The following is an 18,708-nucleotide window of genomic DNA, read 5'->3' on the forward strand; positions in this document are numbered from 1 at the left end:
GACCTAATTTCGTAGTGTAGACATACCCTAAGAGGGAAAACTTCCCCACTCACAAGTACAGAGTCTGAGTGTAGAAAATAAACTTTTAATGAAAAGGAGGAAAGGAATCCGGCATAAACTTGGGAAAACGCCACAAGCAGGATTCATAAGCTTAAAACCTTCTGAGCAAAACACCCACCCCAGAGTACATTGGGCAGTGTCCTTTTGCCTCAGGTTCTTAAATTCAGTGCCAAAAGTTGCTTTACCATGCCCCTCCCTTCACCCCACCCCATCACAGTTCTTGTCCTTGGTCAGTGAAGACCCAGAGTTCACAGGTGCATCTGCGGAGTTCACCTCCCATCCTAGCTGTGTGGGGGGAGCACCTTGCTCACTCCAGTGTCTGGGTGCTCACCTCTACATCAGCCGCCCAGCTGGACCCTTCGCTCTGCTCCACCAGCCACCCTGCCAGCCTCTTAGAATCATAGAATCATAGAATCATAGAATATCAGGGTTGGAAGGGACCCCAGAAGGTCATCTAGTCCAACCCCCTGCTCGAAGCAGGACCAATTCCCAGTTAAATCATCCCAGCCAGGGCTTTGTCAAGCCTGACCTTAAAAACCTCTAAGGAAGGAGATTCTACCACCTCCCTAGGTAACGCATTCCAGTGTTTCACCACCCTCTTAGTGAAAAAGTTTTTCCTAATATCCAATCTAAACCTCCCCCATTGCAACTTGAGACCATTACTCCTCGTTCTGTCATCTGCTACCATTGAGAACAGTCTAGAGCCATCCTCTTTGGAACCCCCTTTCAGGTAGTTGAAAGCAGCTATCAAATCCCCCCTCATTCTTCTCTTCCGCAGACTAAACAATCCCAGCTCCCTCAGCCTCTCTTCATAAGTCATGTGCTCTAGACCCCTAATCATTTTTGTTGCCCTTCGCTGGACTCTCTCCAATTTATCCACATCCTTCTTGTAGTGTGGGGCCCAAAACTGGACACAGTACTCCAGATGAGGCCTTGTAGGCATATTCCAATATTTGTGATTCTGTTCATAAGAAATTGTAAACCTGCAATATTGATTCATAATATTTATTAAATCTGCATTTATAATTCTTCTATTTGACATAATTGTAAATCTGCAATATTGATTTACAATTCTGTATTAAAGCTTGCAAACCGTACCTTGCAAACCGCTCAATTGGCTTTGCTTTCTCTAAATTGATACTTTCTCACTTGTTATTAAGATGGACGCTTGTAACACCAAACCGCTCATATTGACTCTAAATTGATACTTTCTCACTTGTTATTAAGATTGACGCTTGTAAAACTAAACGGCTTAATTGACTCTGCTTTCTCTGTATTGGCGCTTTTCATTGATTGTAATTGAGATTGACGCTTATAAATGTAAACCAATCAATTAACGTTACTTTCTCAAATGGTTATGTTCAATTGGCTCTACTTTGCAAACAGATACTTTGTGATGGAGATTGACATGATTGTTAACTAACTTCACTTTATGTTCAATTGGCTCCACTTTGCAAACGGATACTTTGTGATGGAGATTGACATGCTTGTTTGTAACACCCATGAAGAACCGCGAATTGGAGCGGCACTCATAGAAATGTCACATAGAGACCCCCCACCCTCTATAGTTTGGATCAGGAATGTTAAAAAACTGGGAGTCTCAAATAAAATAACAATACTCGGTGAAATGAGAAATACGTTTTTTTATTAAAGTAAGGAATGTATGTGAATGAATGGTGGGTTTTGAATAATCAGGGAAGTGCCAGCCTAGGAATTTAACATCGATTGGCCGAAGAAGACGCCAGGTGGAGACAACCAGAGAACCCCACCGGAGGGCAGACTGGGATCCACCCGACCAATTCAAAGGATGAAGAAAGCTGATGAGCACCTGACAGCCGTCCTGGAGCAGTCATGACTAACAATATGACAAAGCAAATTCCATGGACTGGCATAGGAAGAAATTCCTATAAAAATGGATACTAAGGACTGAGAACTTTGAGTCTCCAGTTCTGCCACTACCCTTCAGGAGCATCGGATGCGCATCTGACACGGACTCGGCTCCACTCTCGTGTACAGGTTACCTGGCCAGTACCCTGTCACGAGCAACCTCTAGGCTGGTAACTATAAACCCCTATGCAGAACTGGTATGAATGAATGAATGAATGAATGAATGAATGAATGAATATATATATATATATATAGTTAAGCAAGGAATAAGTAACGATAGGACAGTGTGAGTTTTATATTTCTTTATTATATTTACAATAAATGTGGCATTTTGCCTTTCCCCCTCTAATAAGATCCTGCTGGTTTTTATTTTATTGGTACAACATTTTGGTGTAACATTTTGGTGGAGAATTGCGAAAGGGGGAATATTGGTAAAAAACCTCAGTTATTGTAAATATTGGTGTGCACACCGCCAGCTCTAGTGAGCTAGGCATTTCTATTAGGTTAACCAGACCTGCTGGCCTCCGAGAAGGTAGCAGGGGACCTGCTGGCCTCCGAGAAGGTAGCAGGAAAAACAGATTAAACCAGACCTGCTGGCCTCCGAGAAGGTAGCAGGGGACCTGCTGGCCTCCGAGAAGGTAGCAGGAAAAACAGATTAAACCAGACCTGCTGGCCTCCGAGAAGGTAGCAGGGAGAAACAGGTTAACCGGACCTGCTGGCCTCCGAGAAGGTAGCAGGGAGAAACAGGTTAACCAGACCTGCTGGCCTCCGAGAAGGTAGCAGGGAAGAAAAAGCATAGATTAAGCACTGAATAAAATCAGGAGTGATAGAAAAATTAAAAATTTGTTAGAATGTTAAAGAAAAAACAGGGTAAAGCAGGTATGGAGGGAGGAATGAAACCGGAGGGAGCTCCAGCCTCCGCTTTCATTAGAGAAATTACACCTTTCAAACAAGTCCTCCAAAGATATGGACATAATCCATGGACTGAACAAGTCCTTGTAGATGTCTGTACTATATCAGACCTAGAGGATAGATTGGCTCAATACATCCTCATGTACAAACCTTCTAGTGCTGCCAAACGAGACGCAGCAGCTATTTGGCTATTATGGGAGGCATGTAATAACAGTTACCTCCGCCTAACTACCTGTAAAGAAAATAAAATTTCTCTGCAGGAAAAACTAACCCAATTGGAAAAAGGGATAGAGAATTGGAAAGTGGTGGCAATAAACTCACAAAGCCAGATGGAAATAATAAAAGAGGCACTGCAGGAATACAAAAATAAAGAGAGATTCCTGACAGAGCAAACTACCGCATTTAAACAAATAGAAAAAGAAAACCAAGCCCTAATTAAAGAGAATCAGGTCCTACAAGGGATGGTTAAAAAGCTAACATTAGAACAAGGCAGAACCCCGGTAAACCACAGTCGTTGTGAATCTATTATCAAACAGCTTAAATTGAAATTGGGCTTTGCCACCCGTCAAATTGCGGCTGTTAGCTCAGGAGAATGGGACCCTGCCGACCTTAATCTAAAATCAGATTGCGGGGGGGAAGCCTGGGATCACTGGGATCCCCAAGGAATTTGGGAGAAAGATATTTTGGACGACCTAAAGGAAAGTCCTTCAGCCTCAGTGGCTGCTTTAGAACGGCGCACCATTACTACCCCCAGGGCGGACGCTGAGGGAGGGGGTAATGAACAAATCACAACTATCCCGGTGTCAGCAGCAGACCTAAAAGCAATGGCGGACCACCTAGGTACACTAAATAGGGAATCCTTTTCCCGGTGGTGTACCGATGCCTTCCTATTAGCCGGGAGGGAGAGATTAACCACTACAGAGATCTACCGGCTTATGGGGATATGCGCAGCTCCAGAAATAAGAGCCACACTGGACCGCATTAGGGTAGAAGAAGCTACCAATGAATTATCCCTAATGGCGATTTTCGGGGAACAAATAGGCAGGAGAAATTTTATAGCCCAAGTTGTGGCTTCAGCCAAGGGTCCCAATGAAGACCCAGAAAACTATCTTACTCGATGGGCATTAATGCAGGTGATGGCCGGTCTAGTAACCGTGGCTGGCATTGCCAATTTATATACCTTACCATTCCCCATCTCCTCCCTGAGAGATTGTGCCGCGTCACTACTACCATATTATTCAGGGAAACTGGCTGTTTGGCAGGATGGCCATCCTGCTACTTTAGAAGAATTAAGGGGGATGGTGCAGCAAATTACCACACATGCAGGACCAAAACCTAACATAAAAAAAGAAAGAGTGGCATATGTAGCTGCCATGGAGCCAACAGTCACCTATTCAAATGAAAGTGGGGAAAAGGGAATTTTAGCACCCCGTGGAGGTTCCTGGAGAGGGAGGTCTCGAGGACGGGGAAATTATCATGCAGGAGGGAGGTTATATCCAGAAACACACAGAGCTCGAATAACTGAGGAGAATAGACCATCTCAGGGATGCCCCGATAAGCTCGATCCAGATATGCGTCGAATGATGTGGAGATTGTTAATGCAGCTGGGAGGGGATCGGGAAAAATGGGACAAGGCTCCTATGGCTGATATCATGAGGGAAATCCTAAGACTGCAAAGCCAGCAGAGGAGGGTATCTGGGGTAACCACCCCAAGTGCTCCTCCGATGGATTTGCCTCCTCCCCCTGCAGAGGATCAAGAATACTTCTAGGGAAGCCCGCTGAGTGTAGAATCCCCACCTGGTATAGGAGCACAGCAGTGGAGATTCATAGGAAAGTTAACATGGGATCCAGGAGGAAGACCCCACATATACATTCAGCAGGGAGACCAAGCTCCTACCCTAGCCCTAATTGATACCGGAGCCTCAGTCTCCTTAATTAAGGCAACCCCCCACAATGGCAGGAAGGGGCAGGAGGTAATCCTGCAGTCATTTCAGGGGAAACCCAGTATGGGACAAGAATGGACACAAGTCCCTTTCACAGTACAAGGTTTCCCGTCCTCAGTGCAATGCTATAGCACAACTGGGAACTTAATTCAAACAAAATACATGACTAACGATGTAATTCTAGGAACGGACTGGTTGTTTAAAAACAATATCCTAATCGATTTACCCCGGAGTGCCCTGTGGAGGCTGGAAGCTCTCCACCCTTTTTTATCAAAAGAGAGCCAAAACAACGTGGTTTCCAAAAGAGGAGACCGATCAATTGCAGCCCTCACTGCCCAACAGAAAGAGGAGTGGCGTGCAAAGTTTCCCGTGGTCTGGACCCAGAAGAAAACAGATTGTGGTAAAATCAATGCTTGTGTCAAAATTATAGGGGAACTAATACCGCCCCAGAAACAATACAGGTACCCCAAAGAAGCTGAAGCACAATTGATCCAGATCATCAAGGACCTGGAAGAACAGGGGGTTATTAGGAAAACTAACTCTCCCTTTAACTCCCCTGTGTGGCCAGTCATAAAGGCAGACGGACAGTCCTGGCGACTAACTATTGACTACAGAAGGATCAACAAAGGAAGCACACCCATGGCTCCCATTGTGGCAGATATGACACAAGTTATCCAAAAAGTACAAGCCACCTCCAGGTACTTTTCAGTTATAGATCTGGCTAACTGTTTCTTTGCAATACCCTTACACCCTGATTCACAGGACCGGTTTGCCTTCACCATAAGGGATCAGCAATACACATTTCAACGCTTACCCCAAGGATTCCAAGACTCTTCAGCTATTGCCCACAGACATGTGGTAGATATGCTGGATCAATTAAGTCCAGCAGATCGACTACTCGTTTTTTCCTATGTGGATGATATTTTGGTTTTCGGGGAGCTCGAGACGCAGGTACAAAGGCTTACAGAGGATGTCCTCACACTGATCCAGGACACCGGATTCAAGGTAAGCCTGGAAAAAGCACAATTGGTGCAAACCCAGGTCAGTTACCTAGGGATTATCATTGGTCAAGAGGGAAGGCAGGTAGATCAAAGGAAGGTGAGGGCATTAATTGAAATGCCAGCTCCTACCGATGTACACTCCTTAAGGGTTTTGCTAGGGGGATTCAACTTTTTACGGCCCCATATCTATAAATATGCAGAGATCACCCTTCCTTTATGGAAATTACTTAAGAAAAAGACACATTGGGAATGGGGTCCAGACCAGGATACGGCTTTAAACACCTTAAAACAAAAAGCCCTAACCGCCCCTGCTTTGCGCTTCCCGGATGAATCAAAACCATTTGTCATCCGGTTAGCAGCTAATGAAGTGGCCATGGCAGCCACCCTCTTACAACAAAGTGAGAACCAGAAATTGGTACCCGTAGCATACGAATCTAAGAAATTGCAGGGAGCGGAATTAAATTTTGACACTTGCGAACGGGAGTGCCTGACAGCAGTATGGGCTGTTCAATCCTTTGAGCCGCTTACGGGCAGTGCCCCAATTACAATACAGAGCACACATACACCTCTGAAATACATCCTGTCTGGAAAGTTGATAGGAGGCAGGGTATCTAATACCAGGATGGCGCAATGGACCCTAACCCTGGTAAACAGAGGAGTCCGGGCTGACACAGTGGCTAAACCTGACATGCTGACTCATGCTCTTATCGAAAGGGGGACTAAGCATGAATGTCCGCTAGTTACACTAGAACAGAGAATCATGCAAGCCCAAGCGCCCCCCCTTGAAGAACTAGATACAGTGGGTCGGGAAAGACACATTTGGTTCACCGATGGCAGTTCCATGGTGATCCATGGCAAAAAGAGAATCAGATATGCAGCCATAAATTTAGAAGAAGAGGTGTTAACAGGATATTTAGATCACGGCTCGGCACAACATGCCGAACTCCATGCAATATATCAAGTTTTAAAACAGTATGCAGCAGACAAATGCCCCAAAACTGTATACATCTATGCTGACAGCAACTATTGCGTGAATGGAGTGCAATATTGGATGTTTGATTGGCAAAAGAATGGCTGGAAAGCCGTGGATGGTAAAGAAATAGCGTACATAGAGGAATGGAAATGGATTTATGCCTGGGTTACCTCTCATCCCGATCAGTTAAAAATCAAACATGTAAAGGCACATGGGAAAGGCTCAGCAGCTGAAACCATCTGGAATAACCGTGCCGATGCTATAGCCAGAGACTATGAAGGGATAGCAGCAGTAACCCGAAGGCAGGAACAGAAGGTATTAGGATCAGTCCACGTCCCAGGAAGAATTGAAAGGCAGGAACTGGTGAATATAGCTCACCAATTCATGCACGAAGGAGTGGAGGGGACGTTGGGAAGGTTGAAGCAAGTGGCAGAATGGAGGGGGATGAGAGATGATGTAGAAACATGGGTCAGGAACTGTGTTCAGTGCGCCAGAGATAAAGCCCGACCCCCATACCAGCCTCAACTGCTACATCAAAGAAGGCTGGGTCCCTGGCATAGGATCCAAATAGATTTCATTGACAAATTACCACGAAGTAAAGAAGGATTCCGGTACTTGCTAGTAATCATAGATTCGTTCTCAGGATGGGTGGAAGCTTTCCCTACTAGGGACAATAGCGCTCGTACCGCGGCTAAGAAACTATTCTCTGAAGTAGTTTGCAGATATGGGACTCCCGAGATTATTGATTCAGACAACGGAGGATCATTTGTGGGAAACATATTTACCCTAATGCTTAAAGCTTTGGGGGTGTCACACAAACTTCATGTTCCATACAGACCCCAGTCCTCGGGACAAGTGGAACGAATGAACCGCACTATTAAAGAAGCTCTCAGGAAAGTTGTGGACCGCACCGGTAAAGACTGGCCTGAGAAGCTTCCACTAATACTGGCAGCTATCCGCAGCAGCAACAGGCTGAGAACTAAAATACAGCCTTACCAAATCCTCTTCGGGCAGGCAATGAGGCTGGTCATTAACCCTGAGCAAACATCAGATACGGAGATAAACAATCCGCTCGGAGCTCATGAGCACTGGCAGTGGCTAAAGCAGCTGCAGGAAGATAAAGCCACCTTACAGCATAGGGTGAGCCAAGCCATTGAGCTCATGAATACAAGAATGGAAAACAAAAAACCTGGGGACTCACTGTTATGGGAGCCAGGGGATCAGGTAATGTACTTAAGGCTGGGCAAAAGGGATCACACATTAGAGTCGAAGTGGACTGGACCCTACTCCATAGTTGATCGCCTCAGCCCTCTCATTTATCGCATAGACAAGAATGGGAAATTAAAATGGGTTCACGTTTCACAACTCAAGCTGTTCTCATGACTTAATCCTCTCACACTGTAATTGTATTTTCAGACACAACACCCTGATAACAGTTGTGAACCAGGACCTGCAGACGTGGTACGTTTATTTTCATTCCTGCAGGCACCAAAGACTGCTGCTTAAAACCGCCAGCTCTGATCCTTATCAGAAGGGCAAAACAATGCCTCCAACGAGATGGAAATCAGAGCTGCCACAGAGGCGGCAGCCCCCGTTCTGGATCAAAGCGTTAACCCTACTTACAGTGGTGAGCACACGACACTCAGGCGCTTTCATGACCATCAATAACAATGATATCCATGCTCCGGGATACATGGGACAAGGTAAATCAATTCTCACTGCCTTACTAATACATGCACAAGCCAACAACACACCATGGCTTCCACCACAAGAGACAGACATTCACTTAAGATGGGTTGATCTAAAAACTAATCTCACATTAACAACTTTAGGGGAAACACGTATATATTGGAGAAGGGGAACTGGGGCTACAAGTAAATATCTCAGTCGCCGCAGGAAGGAAAAAACATTGGATGGTGGGGGTACGGACGGCAGGATATGTGGGAGATACCACCATACTTTCAGACTACCCCTCGCTCCCTTATATATGGGAGGGCTTTATAAAATCCGGGGACCTTGTAACCGTAATTGTAGTCTACTGCCCAAGTCACACACATGCAATGACATTCCCAGATGGGTGTGAATGGACTTGGGAAAAAGAGTATGTGTTTATAAGAAACACCCCGGTACAAATGGCAAAACCAGCGTTATTTAAAACTCAGACTACCCCGGTAAAAGCCTTGGTGAGCCCCCTGCTGGTTAAAGTAAGAATTGACATGGATTGGACACGACTAAATGTATCAAAAGTAGAGCCCGAGTGTATGCCTTTTTCTCTCCCCATACTAATAGCCTGGCTAAAGACACATAAGCTGTCCCCTCCAGATACCCCTCACCCCAGAACTAAAAGAGACATTATGGATACCATGCTAGGCGGGTTCGGAGCAGGAGCAGGACTTGCCAACTCAGTAGATTTGGAAACTATTAAAAACAAATTAAACTCCCTGGCTCAACTACAGGACAACCTGATACAAAAACAAGTACATGCCAATGTAGACTTGGTCCAAATTGGTCTGGGCAACTTAAAGGCGCAGTGGAATCTCTGGCAATGGCTCAATACTACTACATGGCTTATGCACAAGAAAAGTTTAGATATAGGAAACCACACGGCCATAGCCATGGGATGCACTGAAATGCAGATACTTGCCCTAGCCACGCTGGAACATGAAATGTTCTGGGTCATATCGGGAAATATTAAGGTTTTGATGCATTTGGTAAAACAAAGAAAGAGATCTTTATTTGACACTTATCAATATGACTGGATGCAGTACGTTTCCAGTAGCGTAAAACCAGACTTGTTAATAGGGGAAATTGTTGTCAAAATTGCACACCAACGGTCCCTGGAGGCAAAGGTATGGAAAGTTAGCCCACTTCCCATATTACACATGGGATCCTTCTGGCTACCCCAAACCTCGAGCCAATGGGCTGGGGAGGGAGGGAAGCTATTGGACACTAGAGGTTGTACCGAATGGACTCCTCAACAGTGGGTGTGCCTCACCTTGCCTGTGGCTCCAGAACCTTGTAGTAAAGATACATCACTAGGATCATGTATATGGGACGAATTGGACAATGAGACCAAAGTATTGTATAATGGACAATGTGTGTGTATTAATTCTTGGGAGGAAGTATTCTGGGAAGACGGGAGTGTTAGCAGTCCTCCAGTAGATGAATGTAAGTGCAATGTAAGTGCTATATTCACTAAAAGCCACACATACTATTTACCACAGCCAAAAAAGTCTCAGCTAACATTAAATGCAGAGTTGGCTGAATTCTCCATTGACCTTGGAATTCAATGGCACGACCTTACTGATAGTCTAATAAGAAGTAAAGAAGTGACACATTTTCTAGAACAAACAAATGATCAGGTGGGAAATCGAACTATTCATATTATACATACCAATGGGGACATGTTAAGAATTGCCACAGCAGAAAAACAAATAACAACTTATCACTGGTATGATATATTCTCTGGATGGTCCCCAACCACCACTGGTATCCTATCAGTAATGCTACATCCCTTGATAATAGTTTTATTATTAAATTGTATCTGCATAATCGGAATGTGTGGTATGGGTTTTTGGATAAAAAGAATGTACACTCGATTAGAATCGCAGAGTCAAATAGCCTCACAGTACCTCCTCTTGAACAGGCTACATAATAGGTGACACTGACGATTATCTGTATATCTTAGTGTCAAAAGGGGGATTATGTAGGCATATTCCAATATTTGTGATTCTGTTCATAAGAAATTGTAAACCTGCAATATTGATTCATAATATTTATTAAATCTGCATTTATAATTCTTCTATTTGACATAATTGTAAATCTGCAATATTGATTTACAATTCTGTATTAAAGCTTGCAAACCGTACCTTGCAAACCGCTCAATTGGCTTTGCTTTCTCTAAATTGATACTTTCTCACTTGTTATTAAGATGGACGCTTGTAACACCAAACCGCTCATATTGACTCTAAATTGATACTTTCTCACTTGTTATTAAGATTGACGCTTGTAAAACTAAACGGCTTAATTGACTCTGCTTTCTCTGTATTGGCGCTTTTCATTGATTGTAATTGAGATTGACGCTTATAAATGTAAACCAATCAATTAACGTTACTTTCTCAAATGGTTATGTTCAATTGGCTCTACTTTGCAAACAGATACTTTGTGATGGAGATTGACATGATTGTTAACTAACTTCACTTTATGTTCAATTGGCTCCACTTTGCAAACGGATACTTTGTGATGGAGATTGACATGCTTGTTTGTAACACCCATGAAGAACCGCGAATTGGAGCGGCACTCATAGAAATGTCACATAGAGACCCCCCACCCTCTATAGTTTGGATCAGGAATGTTAAAAAACTGGGAGTCTCAAATAAATAACACCTTTGTATAATAGAAGAAAGGCAATACCGAAGGAATGTTAAAAGACAGGGAGTCTCAAATAAAATAACAATACTCGGTGAAATGAGAAATACATTTTTTTATTAAAGTAAGGAATGTATGTGAATGAATGGTGGGTTTTGAATAATCAGGGAAGTGCCAGCCTAGGAATTTAACATCGATTGGCCGAAGAAGACGCCAGGTGGAGACAACCAGAGAACCCCACCGGAGGGCAGACTGGGATCCACCCGACCAATTCAAAGGATGAAGAAAGCTGATGAGCACCTGACAGCCGTCCTGGAGCAGTCATGACTAACAATATGACAAAGCAAATTCCATGGACTGGCATAGGAAGAAATTCCTATAAAAATGGATACTAAGGACTGAGAACTTTGAGTCTCCAGTTCTGCCACTACCCTTCAGGAGCATCGGATGCGCATCTGACACGGACTCGGCTCCACTCTCGTGTACAGGTTACCTGGCCAGTACCCTGTCACGAGCAACCTCTAGGCTGGTAACTATAAACCCCTATGCAGAACTGGTATGAATGAATGAATGAATGAATGAATGAATGAATATATATATATATATATATATATATATATATATATATATATATATATAGTTAAGCAAGGAATAAGTAACGATAGGACAGTGTGAGTTTTATATTTCTTTATTATATTTACAATAAATGTGGCATTTTGCCTTTCCCCTCTAATAAGATCCTGCTGGTTTTTATTTTATTGGTACAACATTTTGGTGTAACAGCCTCACCAATGTCGAATAGAGGGGAACGATCACGTCCCTCGATCTGCTGGCAATGCCCCTACTTATACATCCCAAAATGCCATTGGCCTTCTTGGCAACAAGGGCACACTGTTGACTCATATCCAGCTTCTCGTCCACTGTCACCCCTAGGTCCTTTTCTGCAGAACTGCTGCCTAGCCATTCGGTCCCTAGTCTGTAGCAGTGCATTGGATTCTTGCTTCTTGCTGCTCAGCTCCACACCCTCCGGGATGTCTTGAGGTCCCACCACTTAACATCGCTCTCAGTAATTTCAGCTGTTAGTGGGGGAGCCTCACTGCTAGCGCAGACTGGGCAGTCTATTGCATCAGACACACTGTCCCAAAGCAGGTCTAATGCTTAGGCCTGGCTATCAGTGATTTCAGCTCTATTGGTCTGCAGCAAGACTCTCAAGTGAGTCTAATCAGCTCTGTTATTGCACAGTGGAGAGAGGAAGGGTCAAATGATGTCTAGAACCCTTAGGCAGGGCTCACACCACCAGGTACAAGTATCTGTCCCCACAGTCCTGCTGCCAGCCAGCATTGCTGGAAACACACGGGAGCCAAAAACAACAGGGCACTCAACATAAATTCCAGCATAGCCTTTGAAGCTGTGAGAAGCACAGGTGTGCTGCTACAATGTGCCTCTGGGAACATATACAAGGATTGGGCTCACAGCAGGCAGAGGCGCTGTGACAGACATGGCTCTTAGCCCCTACTAAATAGCATGATGCACACACACCAACATCCTAGGTGGGAAAATATTTACCCTAATAAAAGGAATGTCCAGTAGTTGACACTTATTGTTTCTCCCTTGCAAGTGTGAACTACTCTTGCAAGAGCTGGCGTCACCCCGACAGACCAGCCCCAATTTGGCATAAGAAAGGAGAAAGAGAATAAAGGAGTACAGAGGTATAAGTAGGGGACCTACAGCACCATGATTTTTGAGTGCTTTTCACTATCTATCTGCTGGTCAGATAAGTGACAGCCTCCCAAGGCTTCTGCAGCTAAGAGGGTCCCTAAGCCTTGTCCCTTATTCGTCTTTCCGCGGAATTGAGTGACCGATCCTGGCTTGGCACCGCTGGAATCGAGAGATGCAAGGAGGATAAGAAGCACCCACACCTGATCTCCTATCTTTAGTGTACACATATTTTGAAATAGAGCTCTATACTTTGTTTTCTTTCTTTGGGATTGTGGCTTCAGTTTTGTAACTTGTTTGTGTGTGTAACATCTCCACATTTAAATAAGTAGGCACTAGCAATTTTGTAACCACATGATTAGAATCTAGTTTAATAAATTTTGGTAACCATTTGTGCATAAGCCTGACTTTTTTCTCTGGTTTACTGTAAAGCAGCCAACACAATTAAAGAACCTCAGCCGTTTTGGCTATAAAGCCTGGCCATTAGGTGAGAGTACTAAGAGCCTAGCGTTGAGTTGTGCCGCCTCCACGGGGCAAACTCTTGGGGCGCCTGTCAGTCAATCCTGACTGCCCGCTGCGAAGGAGCTCTGAGCTCTAGCAGTTAAAGTCACGGGTGTGGAGAGGCTCTGAGTGCTGCCATTGGGGCACCTGTCAGTCAGTGTTGACTGCCCACTGCGAAGGAGCTCTGAGCTCTAGCAGTTAAAGTCACGGGTGGTTAGGACCTTGGGGCATCCATCAGCTTAGCCCGGGCTGCCCGCCGCGAAGGGACAGTGCATCCTAGCGGTTAAAGTCACGGATGGTATAAAACGGGCATAGCTGGCACCTCACCAAACATCCCTGGCCATCGGCTAACACTGGGACAAAGCAGCTCCATCATGCTGAGCACCTAGGCAGGGTGGGTGTGCCCATGCAAACAAGATCGGCTCCTGAAGTCCTCTTCCCCAGCTCATCACTAGAAGTCAGGGGAGAGCTCATTCAGACCTGCTTACATCTAAAATCTGCAGATGACAAGAAGCTGGGAGGGGTTGCAAGCACTTTGGAGACAGGATTAGAATTAAAAATGACCTTGACAAATTGGAGAATTGGTCTGAAATCAAATGAGATGAAATTCAAGAAAGACAAGTGCAAAGTACTTCACTTAGGAAGGAAAAATCAAATGTACAACTACAAAATGGGGAATAACTAGCTAGCCTGAAGTACTGCTGAGAAGGATCTGGGGGTCGCAGTGGATCACAAATTGAATATGAGTCAACTGTGTGCTGCAGTCACAAAAAAGGCTAATGTCATTCTGTGCTGTATTAGCAGGAGAGTCACACATAAGACATGGGAGGTCATTGTCCCGCTCTCCTTGGAGCTGGTGGAGTCTGAGCTGGAGGACTTTGTCCAATTCTGGGTATCAAACTTTAGGAAAGAGGTGGACAAATTGGAGAGAGTCCAGAGGAGAGCAACAAAAATGATCAAAGGTTTAGAAAACCCGACCTCTGAGAAAAGGTTAAAAAAGCTGGGCATGTTTAGTCTTGAGAAAAGACGACTGAGGGGGGAACCTGATAGTCTGCAAATCTGTTCAGGGCTGTTATAAAGAGGACAGGGATCAATTGGTCTCAGTCCCACTGAAGGTAGGATAAGAACTAATGGGCTTAATCTGCTGCAAGGGAGGTTTAGGTTACATAGTAGGATAAACTTTCTGGCAATAAGGGTAGATAAGCTCTGGAAAAGGCTTCCAAGGGAGGTGTAGAATCCCCCCATTGAAGGTTATAAAGAACAGGTTGGACAAACCCCCTGTCAGGAATGGCCTAGGTTTACTTGGTCCTGCCTCGGTGCTGGGAGTTGTACCTGATGGTTTCTTGAGGTCCCTTCAGCCCAACATTTCTGTGATTCTCTGATTACCAGCATTCCCACACTTATCACCCAGTCCTTCAGGCTAATGAGCACTAACCTCTAGGAGATCACAGGAGAGTCCTGTGGATATACGTCACAACAGAGCATTTGCAGATTCCGTCTATGAACAGTGAGGGCTTAAACATGGTGCACCCTAGGGCAGGATGGAAAATGGAATTGATAAACTGAAAACCTGGGGAGGAGAGAGGGGGATATCAGGTTTTGGCAACTTAAAACTGAAAAATGATATCTGAAAACTTCCAAAAACCAAAATATTTTGAGGCTTTTGATTTTCCAACAAAAAATCAAAAATGTTCAGAGAAAGTAGAGACTGCCTCAAATAAATAAATAAGTAAAATAAACAAAACATTTAGTCAAAAATTTAGTTTTCTATCTAAAAAGGTCTTAATGTAAAATTCCCAGCCTACCCTGGTGCAATCGTCACTGTGAATGTGTTGTTTCCTCAGTGCCATTAGTGTGCATGGTGCTGTACAGTCTGGTATCATACAGCATGATCCCTGCTTGACAACCTGCTGTGCATTATATTGTTAACTAGAGTGTTAAACTCCCAGCATGATGCAGCATCCTTTGCCAAAGTCTATCCTGGGCATGTCTGTGGCCTGGCCTAGCTACTCAGTCAGTCTGTCAGTGTCAGGTCTGGGTACACACCAGATCTGGATGCTCCATTGAGCTTCCTGAAATCTATGCCAAGTCCAACAGCTTCACCTCGTCCCTCTTGCCCATTCACCATTAAGTGACTCAGCCACCCCGGATTGAGCATCTTCTTCCCCTCCTTTGTCAGGCTTGAATCATCCTTTCTGGTACCTATTGCGCTTTTGGTCTCAGAGGGAGAGTCCCCACACCCAGACTTTGGGGGAGTTTAGATCCTAATTGTGTGGCCTGGGGCTGTCTCTATCATAAATCCAAACCAGAAACCTAAGTCCACCCCCACAAACTCTGTGGAAGGTCAGATTAGGACCCAGAGCTGGAGCTAAACCTCAGGACCCATCTCTAGTTGCTCTGCCCCAGTCCAGTATCTTCCTTTCCCCTGGCCCCCTCTTTCACTGATCAGTGATAGTCATCTTAGTGTTTAGAAATGTGAGCCAGCTTGGAGTCTTTAAAATGAGAAGGGACGTCTCTTTCTACAAGACATGCTCTAGCGCAGCCAGAAGTTAGGAGCTCAATGCAAGGATCCCTGGGGGAGGATCTCTGGTCTGGGCTGTGCAGATGCTCTGACTAGATGGTCCCATTGGTCCCTTCTGGCCTTTAAATGCACGACTATGAAAATAAACTGCCCTGGAAACCTCAGAGAACAGACTAAATGGAGAGAGAGAGCGAATGAGGCAGGTTAACATTTGAGGACAAAAATAACATTGTGAGAGCAGGTTATTCAATCCCACATCACAGCGTGTGATACACCCCCGCTCCGCTGGGCTGCTAGCTCGGGTCAGGCCTGGGGAGAGCTCACTGACTCTGCAGATGCTCAGGGTGCTGTCAGGTCATCCTGTGGTTACCTCCTTGCTCGGGTGCATGGAGCAGCTGGACTGTGGGTGCAGAGAGTCACTGAGCAGGGGCCAGTGCTCGTGGCACCTGAGATCAATTAAATCCCCTGAGGCAGATTTCCCAGCTTGCATCTTTGACGTTTTCCTTGTTTCCCAGTCCTCTCCCATATAGGCTCTTCCCCTCTTTGGCTGACATAACCCAGGGTCATTGGCCTTCCAGGCAAGTACAAGTACCCAAGCTTTGGGAGGGCTGGGGGCTGAGGGGAAGAAGGACGATCTAGTGTCTAGGGTAGGGGATAGGGGTTCACAAGCCATTGCTTCAATCTTTCACTCAGCTGTGGATTCCTGTGTGTCCTGGGCTCATTCACTTCATCTGTTTCTGTGCCTCAGTTTCCCCATCTGTGAAATGAGGTTGAACTTCTCTACCTCTCAGGTGTGTGGGGGGATAAACCCCATGAATGAGGTGTGAGGCTCAGATACTACAATGATATTGGGAGTACAAGGACAGACAGAGCATTGATGAGAAAAGCTGTTTATCCCAGGGCTTCTCTATACACAGGGAAATTTATCAATATAATTAAACCGCTAGAGCTTTAGTGATCTCTCTCCTGCCATCCATCACCACCCTCTGACAAACAGAGATAAAAGCTTTGCTGGTGTAACTCCCATGGGGACACTCTTATTGTGGAATCAGAGCCTTTGTCAGGTTTATTCACAGATTCTAATGCCACAAGGGATCCCTGTGATCATCTAGTCCGACCTCCTGTATAAGCCAGGCCAGAAAACTCCATCTGAGGGGACCTTGGGGTGCAGCATGGACTGTGGGACCGCTGAGCCCACTGACCTACCAACCTGGGCTGCTTCTCACACTGTGATGCTGATGTCAAGCTCCAAGCCTCTGACAGGTGCTGCACTTACACAGCCATCCACAGGCAGGGAAACACCCAGCTGTGTTACATGAATGATCTCCCAGCCACTCATGAACCATCAATAGGCAGGCTCCAGCCAGCTCCGCCCAGCTCCCCAGTCTTGCACCCCTGAACCGTACTGTCTTGCACTGGTCAGAAGCCTGGCCAGTGTAAGTTCATTACCTAGTTCGACCTTCCCTTGATGTGGAGAGGACACACACTAGCCTTTGTAGTCTCAGCTGAGATTTCCCAAGTACTTCAATCAAAACAGACTGTTTTAGGTAAAATATAAAACAGATTTATTAACTACAGAAAGATCGATTTTAAGTGATTGTAAGTAGTAGTCATAGAGATCAAAGTTGGTTACTTAAGAAACAAAAATAAATTTGAGGTCTAAATTTTAATTCAGACTAAGCAAGATTTGAATCAAGCAGTGCCTCACCCTAACAGATGGTACAAGCAGGTTACAGTTCCTCAATACATGGGCCCAAACTTCCCCAGTTCAAAGTCTTTGTCTTCCAGATGTTGAGATGGTGGGGCAGGGAGAGGACAACTGATGATGCCACTCTCCCTCTTTTATACTTTCTTCCAGTTGCTAGAAAGATCCTTGTTGGGTTAGTTCGCCCTGATGGCCTACGTGCCTTCTCCGAGAAGTCTCTGGGATAGTGGATTGGGTCTTGATGAGCCATTAATGCCTATCTGGTCAATGATGGCTGCTCCTCTGTCCCTACTGACAGGCTGGCTTTGGGCATCTCCCAAGCTCATAACATATTTCAAAAGCACATATAGCAATACCTCATAACCTCACATACAGTGACAGCACTTACAATCCAACAGGATCTTAATGTTCAACAAATCAAGCCTTTTAAAATGACATCTCACAAGGCAAACTTTGTACAAAACATAGCATAATTATATGATAGCGGTGAATATTGGGGTTCCAGGGGCTGCTTTGAGGTACAGAGTGTCACACTCCCCCAAAATAACTCCAGTTTGAAGTAGAGCATCTCTTTTAGAAAAACATCCACACTTGATTTAAAAACTGCCAGTATGGAGAATCCATCACAACCCATGGTAAGTTTTTCCCATGGTTAATTATCCTCACCATTAAAAAATTATGTCTTATAGTTTATACCACTTTCAAAACAAGATAAGATAAACCAGAAAAAAGTTCTCTTATACCACAATCTAGGTGTGCACTGGGAATTACACTGGAGTGGCATAAATTCACCCCTTGCCTGATACCAGTTAACTTCCCAGGAAGTACTATAGGGGCAAGGGTTGTGTGGTTCATGGGGGCAGGTGCTGGGTCAAGTCCATCTGCTTTGGGAACATGTCAGGGTGCCCACAGCTTTCACACAGCTGCCTCCGTTACCTCAGCAGGAAATGATCAATGTTCACCCTGCAGGGAAGGTTGGGGCAGCTGAGAACTGGACTGGCCGCTCAGCGTCCGCACAGTGTGGTTGTGCCAGAGGAGCTTTATCACAAAATCCCCATCACAGCTGGCACTGATCGCCCTGATTGCAGTCGCACCCGACGGCCAAGGATAGAATGGGCCAT

This window comes from Natator depressus, chromosome 23, assembly GCF_965152275.1.
Source record: "Natator depressus isolate rNatDep1 chromosome 23, rNatDep2.hap1, whole genome shotgun sequence".
Lineage (NCBI taxonomy): Eukaryota > Metazoa > Chordata > Testudines > Cheloniidae > Natator > Natator depressus.